The 9017-nt window shown below is 30.4% G+C and overlaps 1 long non-coding RNA gene and 1 other non-coding gene across 2 annotated transcripts; both read left to right on the top strand.

The window, feature by feature from the left end:
- Positions 1-3763: 3763 nt before the first annotated feature.
- On the top strand, positions 3764-3979 carry LOC116847892. Its single transcript, XR_004378844.1, has one exon. It is a non-coding gene; the product is annotated as a small nucleolar RNA U3 (small nucleolar RNA).
- Positions 3980-5125: 1146 nt separating this feature from the next.
- LOC116847870 lies at positions 5126-8770 on the top strand. The gene is made up of 3 exons (XR_004378838.1): positions 5126-5316; positions 8093-8231; positions 8359-8770. It is a non-coding gene; the product is annotated as an uncharacterized LOC116847870 (long non-coding RNA).
- The last annotated feature ends 247 nt before the right edge of the window (positions 8771-9017 follow it).

The raw sequence follows: 9017 nt of genomic DNA, 5'->3' as shown, positions 1-9017 counted from the left end.
ATTAATAATAATTTTTCACTGAATTTTTCTACTCTCTTAATAAAATATTATCGAAATATTAATGAAATTATAATGAAATTTTAATGAAATTGGGTCAAAATTGTGAATGCTTTTCAAACATATTTCAGCAAAAGTTCATTATATTTTCAATGAATTATTTCCATCAGATACAAATATCTCAATTGAGATCTTACATGCGAAATTTTGCGGAAACCTCAACTGAGAATTCAATTGAGAATTTAATTGAGAATTCAATTGGGAATTCAATTGTGATCTCAATAGAAATTTTTCAGTAGGGTATATATATGTATATCTTTCTCTCTTGCAGAATTTTGCCAGAACTGTCAAGTTGGCCAGACTCTTATTACAAGGTCTCTAGTCTTACCATAGGAACTAGCTGGAGTTATGGCTCTCGCAGACCAGTGCGATGCGCGACACGACACACGATATGCGACGAGCGATATCCAATGAGCGTATTGGTATTCCGGAAAAGCTGTACGCTCATTGGATATCGCGCATCGCATATCGCGTGTCGCGTCTAAATCGCGCTGGTCTGCGAGAGCCATAAGAAGTAAAGAACGCGCATTCGAAATCAGATAATAATTTCATAAAACCTCACGATTATATCCATATTTTTTTTAGCGTGTGGTAACATTGTTTGTATTTTATTATTTTTTATTGTATGTATTTGTAGATTTTGACTGTATGTATATATTTGTAGATTTTTACTGAATTTCGTAAAAATCTACAAATATATATATATATATATATATATATATATATATATATATATATATATATATACATACAATATATATACATATAATATATATACATACAATATATATATACATACAATATATATACATATATATACATACAATAAAAAATAAAATACAATAAAATACAAACAATGTTACCACACACTAAAAAAATATAGTTTGATTCTGTTACTATACAATGTATATTATATATATATATATATATATATATATATATAAATTTGTATAAACTGTATATAGAAATATATATTTTTTATCATACAGATGCATTTTTCTCCAGACATATGGGGACATTTAGAGATGCGATGGCAAACGAAAATTAAAATCTGATGCGATCCCGACAATATTTAGATTTTTTCTGAAAAAAAATATAAGCAGCACAACTGAGGTATTGCAGGCATCAAAGGAACATGATATACACATTAAAGAAGGAAAATTGAATATTGATAGAAATATGAAAATTATAAAAAAAAGGCAAAAGTATATTCTCCCTATTATCTAGTATATTCTCCCTATTATCTATTATCTAGTTATAGATATAATCGTGAGATTTTACGAAATTGTTACCTGATGTCGAATACGCGTTATTTACTTCTTACTCCAGCTTGTTCCTATGGTAGGACATTGAGTTAGAAGTAAAAAGTTGTTATAAACTACAAAAAGTACTAGGTGGTCGTGCCTATCATAATTTTCGGCCCTAGTGGAACTAACTCTAACTCTAATTGTCGTAAACACCCACTGATTTAAATTCAGATCGAGGCCCAATCGACGTTGGTGGAATCGGGCCTGAGAAGAATATTCGACTATGGTTAGTCAATTCGCTTATTGTTTAAGTTTTACTGCTTTACGTTTTATGTGTACTTCCAACTTTATTTTCCTTGGTTTAAGAATAATCGATTATAATTGGTCAATTTTTTATTGCTCACGTTTTTCTGTCACGAGTCTAAGACTTCAGCAATAAAAAAATTGACTAATCAGAATCGATTGTTCTTAGATTTTAAAGAGAGTAACCTGTAATTGGTCAAATTACTTACTGTTTACCTTCCTTTATTCTTTCCTTTTAATGATAGCTCAAAACTAGAGTCTCATAGACCATGAAAGCTTATTGCTTACGTTTTTCTGTGTACTCATGGCCTAAGTGTTAAGAAAATTTATTTTCTCTTAACAGAAATTGATTACTTTTAATCGATTATCTTCTATTCGATTAACTTCTATTCGATGTTGACGCAAGTCGATTCTTAAAAAAAATTTATTTTTTATTTGTCAGTAATAGATAATGTAGTAACAGCATTGAACTATATTGTGAACAAACACTATTGTTGTCTCTACCCGATTACCTCGCACGAGTCGAAAGAGATACGACCTAAATAATACTGCCGTGTCTATTTTTTTACATACTACTCAGGGAGTTTTCTGATCTTGAAAGTTTAAAAATTGATATTTTTTATACTTCTTGAAATTACTTGAAACTTTAAGTCTTAGAAATTTTGGGGCATAAATAAGGAAAAAATAAATAAGTAAATTAAATAAATAAAGTAAAACTAAGGTAAAATTGGAACTTTTTTCTTTTCAAACTGTTCTTATATTGACGTTATGAACGCGATATTAATTATACAGGTGAAAATCACAAGTTCACACATCAAGAAAATTGCACAGAATTTTTTTTCGAACCAAAATTTTAGGATTATTACCGATTGATTGTGTTTGTGTTGCAATCCTAATGTTAGCGCTATATTAAACTACCCATTAGAAAACAACATATGTAATATAAATTATTTTTTGCGATCTACTTTTAATATAGGCACATATTTTTAACATATTTTAATATATTTTTATAGAATATCACTTGTAAATTATATCTGCACTTTATTCATAAAAAAATTCCTGAAAATATACACACATACCTTTAAATACCTGAGAATACCTTTAAATATTTGCCTCTCAAGACCAGAAAATCTCTTTAAGCTAGAAATAAGACCTAACATGTTAAGATGGAAAGGACGATAGCATTGTCTCAGAAGCCTGCTCGGTTAGTTCAAACTAGTGCTTATTCCAATTTATTTTATAGTTCAATGACATTATTTTCTATAGGTAATTTATTAGTTTAATTTTATAGAAGTCTGCACTATTTTTTAAGTTATGCAAATATTTGATTGCTAAATACACGTACACATGTACGCACTCACACATCACAAACACACACACACACACACACACACACAGAGAAGGAAAGACAGAAAGAGAGAGAGGGAGAAAGAAGGAGAGAGAATAGTTATTGTATAAAACATATATAGGGTGTTCTGATCGAGCAACCGTGTACAGGTAAAACTTTGTATGTAAAAGAACGTTGAAAAGAAACGTGTGTAAAAGAAGATCGTTGCTTACCTCTTAGCAACAATGAGTAAACAGCTGATTTCGAGGCGGAGTAACGTATACGTGTGATTTGTTACAATATTGTGCTGCAACCTGTAAAAATTCACATTTATTTCGTCCATTTTTACAGGTTGCAGCACAATATTTTAGAATTAAGTTAAACAGCACAACACGTTACGCTTACTAATGTACTTTTAGTTTGTAGGAAAAATGGCGACCGCTTAGTAAACATGTTGGAAAAGCGTAAACCGCTAGATAGTATTCAGCAGAAATTCTTACAACAATTGCAAAACTGCTTTTTCCCCTGAACGCAACCGTTGTGCATAGGGGTGTATATCAGTTGGACACGGGGCAATTGGACACAGTCCAATCACAAGTCGCTGTTCCAAGGGACCCTACAAATGTCTCTAATCACACGATGCTGTGATTGGCTGTGTCCAAATGCACCGTGTCCAAGTGCACCGCTCCCTGTGCATAGAGCGTAATCTTTACTAATTCTGGACAATGACAATCTCGTAAGTCGCTAGGTGGCTACACGAATGCTCCTCTCTCGCAGTTAAAATCTCTTTACTTTACTATATATAGGGGTGCGTAAGCGCTCGAAAATTAAGATCATGCTTCACAGGATCACTTCTGTAGTAGCTAATCTTGCACTTCTTCCCTAACACGGAAGTATGATTCAACCACGATGATGAGCAAAAGCCTCCTTCCTTGAGCGTGAGGACGACACGAAATCTCGACTCGTTCGAGGTTTCTGTCATCGATGATCGTTCATCTCTCGTACTCAGTACGAGAGACAGGGGAAGGTAGGCATTCTGAGTGGCCTACACCACACCCTTATATGGATTTTAAAAAAATTAACGAAATTCTTACTCATCCCACGAGTAAAAAGTAGAGTGTTATCTTTAAGCAGTTATGAGATATCAAAAAAGACCATTATACCCCTCCATACTTTTTACCCCCTTAACCGTTACAACTCATTTAATACTTTTTTTCTATAAAACCACCCATCACAATTTAAACTTTGAAATTAATACATAATAGCAATATTATGCGTTCTTTCTCTCTTATAGCAAAGTTTTCATAATCTAAACCAAGATTTATGCTGCAATTCTAAGCAGAATCGTAAGTCTCGTAACTTGTTCGTAAATTCGTCAGAACTAATGAGTAGATTTACATGTCTATGCTATATCATATGTCGTACAATTACTCGTAAATATCTACAATTTCATATAATTTACGATATTTACAAATGATACGAAATATGATATTGCATAGATTTGTAAATCTACTCATAAGCTCTGACGAATTTTACGAAAACAAATTATGGAGTAACGTATACGTATCATTTGTTTTGTTACTCCGCTTCGAAATCAGCTGTTTACTGATCGTTGCTAAGAGATAAGCTATTTCTTTTACACACAGAGCCTATCCTACCGCTTCTCGTGAGCTCATTCGTTTATACATTTTAATTAATTACGGAATAAATATTGAGAAAATTTCAAAATGGTGTATAACTTTTATGATTTGTTTGATCCGTTCTACCCATACACGGCGGTTGCTCGATCAGTTACCGGATACCCTGTGTGTATATATATATATATATATATATATTTTTTTTTTGTATACAATAAATATATAAATATATTTATTTATTTATATTTATATATTTATATATACTATATTTATATAATCAAAGTAATAAATAAAAATTATTATGGTTTGGTAAGACTACTTATAGTTTTCCTTTTATAATCACATTACATATGTATGATAAAATGCTATTATAAATATTTTAATCTTATGGTTTAGCCGTATTATGTGATTTTTGTAAAACTGATTTTTTTAACTCAATTTTTCCAATATATAAAAATTGATTCTCAATATTCAATTTTTATGGTAACGATCGAACATCTGCATTTCTCAAGTGCTATTGGACTCTGTCATGAGTAGTACATAGATAGCGCTAGCAGACCCCGAATTACAGGGCAACACCTACTCTAGTATACGCTTTTTATTCTAAGCCTAGCCACGTTACACGACACATGACACGGACCGCCACACGTATTGTAACCTTTTTTGATAATACATTGTTCATATCCTCGATCGTGTGTGTTCTTGTATCAACCATTACAGACTTTTTCACGTCTTTATCTGAAAGGTATGTCCCAGATACTATATCATTGGGATAATTGGTAATTTATTAATTAGATCTCACAGGTGCCTCTATGTCAGATGAATAGTAAATATTTTATCGAAATTGTAGTGACATTGATTGTTGGCTATTGATTTTCCCGCACAATGTGCTGAACGTACTTTTTAAGATATTTTTAAAGTACGAAGTATCTCTTTTGTTTTGTGAAAAAAGTTTTGTGAGAAAATATTAAGATATACTAGGATGTGCGTAAATAGTATAACACGATCAAATTTCTATATTTAATAGAAAAATGAAATAACTGATCTTTTTATGCCACAAAAATTTGTGAAATCTAAATTGACTAAAAAGATTAAATGTTCAATTGAATGTTGTATTCAAATATTTTCAAAACTCATATTCTTCTATTAAAATTATGCAGAAACTTTTGAATTTTTACAAGCTTGTTCGTTTATTAAACATTATTAATATTGTTTATCGTTTGTTGATAATTTTTGTCTGTACATTAGTTTGCTATAGAGTGCACCACTCGACAGTCATTCTCGTCGTGACCGACATGCAATTCAAAATAAACTAAAAGAAATATAAATTAACTGCATCATTATCAACAAAATACTTACAAAAATTGTTAAAATTTGTATAAAATTATAAATTATTTTGAAAAAATTTCGCGTTTTTTAGCGGGGCTAATGTTAATAGAAGCGCATTGACTTTACCGACTGTTTTCGCACATAACGCACTACCTATCTTCAATAATATTTTATTTAAATTCTCGTCACTTATAATACATAGCTTTCATATTTTATATATTATAAATATTTAAAAGATATCAGGAAACATAAGATCATATATGAATTTTGTCCTTATATGGCTAATCATATGTATAATCATACATAATTATATAATAATATATATATATGTATGTACATATTATATATATAATCATACATAATTATACGTGTCCACAATAAAAAAGATATACAAATACATTCGAAATGCTTATACATTTAACAGCATGATATCCTAATGTTTAGTTGAATGAAATATATTACCTCTTTTCTTTTTCATTTAACATAATTTTTTTCGTATGAACATATATGATTATATAAAAACATATATGACAATATAAAAACAAAAAATTCATATATAATATATATAATTCACATATAGTCATATATGTAATTCGTAGAGAATTCTTAGAGAAAAATCTTAAAGACATTTAAACAATATGCTATCTGTTTTAAATGTTTTTAGGATGTTTCTAAAATGTATATTAGACAATTGTGTTATTTAAATTGGAAATTTTGACACATATCCTAAATGTTCAGAATGCAATAATATTTTCTGTGTTATATAAATTTACCTTAGTTCTCCAAGTAATCTAAAATTTTCAAGTAAAATCAGCAAACATATATTCTTAGGAATACTTTAGGAATTCATTGTGCTATTTTGAGTATGTCATTAGTCTAAAATACTTGTTATTTGAGATAAGAAAATAATTTTTTCTTTAAAAAAATACTTGTTTTGCTTAAAAAATATTTTATTTTTTAAACAAATTATTTTTATTAAAATTAAAATTATTATTATTAAAATTACAATATTTGGATTTTTGGAAAAATTTCTTTAAATTAAAACCTAAAATTTGTTAAATTAAATATGAAAAGATATTGAAATAAGTAAATATTTATTTACTTTACATAAAAAATTGGTTACTTTTAACAAAAATTTATTTTTGTTTTTATAATGCATACATATTATATTTAAATATATTTAATATTACATTGAAATAAATATTTAATAAAACGTATTGAAACAAATTGTTTTTTTTAATTCAAATAATATTTTTTTTATATTACTATATTTTTCTTTCAATGTATACTTGTACATTAAGTCAAACTAAACAAAAAAATCCTCTACCATTTTTCTAATAACTTTGTACATTTTTAATTATTAATTAAAAAAGATTAACGGATATTTGCTCGCGATAATATGTTAATATTATCTAATTAATAACTAAAAATTTGCAAAATTATTAGGAACAAAATAAAGGATCTTTTTGTTGAGTTTTACCATATCTTGCATGATTATTCACAAATCTTCTTTAATTAATATTGCGATAATTATTACGAATATCGCAAAATCGTATAGGATTTTTATGTTCACCTTAATCCTTACTATGCCTCTATAAGAGCTTCGAAAGTTATTTTAGGTACCCTGTATAGGTATTCTGATGGCAGATGGAAATCCTCTTGTGTATATAGCTTAGACTCAAACTGAACACAAAAATCTCTCTATCATTTAGCAAACAACTATGTAAAAATATTGAGTTATTAAGACTATTACATCCTACACGCACCTTCACTCGAAATGCATGGTGTAAGATTAATCACTCATTCAACAAAATTTTGAAATAGTTAAGTAAACTTTGATGACCTTACGAGAACATCTATATAAAGATAGTCATGAAACACGTCACTCACATTGGTCGCACGTTCATGAATCATCAATTGTCATCTATCATGCAACCTAATCGAACATTTTCGAATTTTCCATGACTCCAGAATTTCCTGCAATCCAAGCCATCACCTTCACGTCATTTCCAACGAATCCGATAATCGCTATCCTCGAAATTTCCAAACCTAACTGCTTCCTATAAAAATCTCGACCCGTATGACCCGGATACAACACTTGTTTTTCTACATTTTTGTACCGAAGCCATTACGTTCACGTATTTTACTCAACCTTTTATTCTTGCAACCATTGTCTTCCATGGCGTGATTAGAAAAGATTCCGGTGAACATCGCTCTAGCCGTGAACCGAGAAGATACTGATAGGAGCAAAAATCAGCGAGGACACGCTCAGAAGCCAAGATACCTGTGATCATTCGTAAAGGCTATCAAATACCAGCTAAAACTTCGGAAGTAAGTCGCTCGCTTAATTTTTACTATCTCTTTCACCGCGCTTTGAGTCATTTATTCTCGATAATTTCGGTGAGTCCAACATTTGATTTTATCTCTCAAAATCCACACTCTTGTCTTATTATTTCAGTGGGTCACCAAGTGGAACGTCAATATGTCAATCTAAACACTGTCTTCTCACATCTCGACTCACTATTTTGCACAACGCTGCACCGCCATCGCAATTGGCGCCACAGGTTCATACAGAACTCTTTGAGGCAATATCTCAGTACTGACAACTTGCCACCCTTCCCTTTTCACCTCTTGCCTCCTGTAATCGATCAAGACATACCTACTAGGTCCATATCTCCCTCATCTCCTACTCCTCCATAGTTAGAGAAATTTAACCTTTTCACTCATACATACATACACATATGTATCTATACATCGCAGCTTATTTTCATATCAACACTAAACCTGCGTTGTTACATTGGACCAAAATTGTCACAATATCTTGTAAATGATACCACAATTTGAGTAGATAATAAAAATATATATATTTATTTATGTCGCGTATCTAAGACTTATTGATATTTCCATCTCATAATCGAGTTATCATTCCTAATCTAAACCCTTCTTTCCTTTATCACTCGAGATTCAATCTCGAGTAAAGAGATTCGGTTCTCTGACCCAAAGTCGGACCGCTCACCATATGTTGCTGCGCCGTGTAAAACGACTCTTCCAGCCGCTGACCAGCTCATCAGCCTTCATGTACGACGAGACTTATTATTAAGCAGTCAATAGGTTGCG

Source organism: Odontomachus brunneus, unplaced genomic scaffold, assembly GCF_010583005.1.
Source record: "Odontomachus brunneus isolate Ranch 3 - 2012 unplaced genomic scaffold, Obru_v1 Obru_scaffold_084, whole genome shotgun sequence".
Classification (NCBI taxonomy): domain Eukaryota; kingdom Metazoa; phylum Arthropoda; class Insecta; order Hymenoptera; family Formicidae; genus Odontomachus; species Odontomachus brunneus.
Note: the sequence above shows the minus strand (reverse complement) of the source record. Positions and strands in the feature narration are given on the sequence as shown.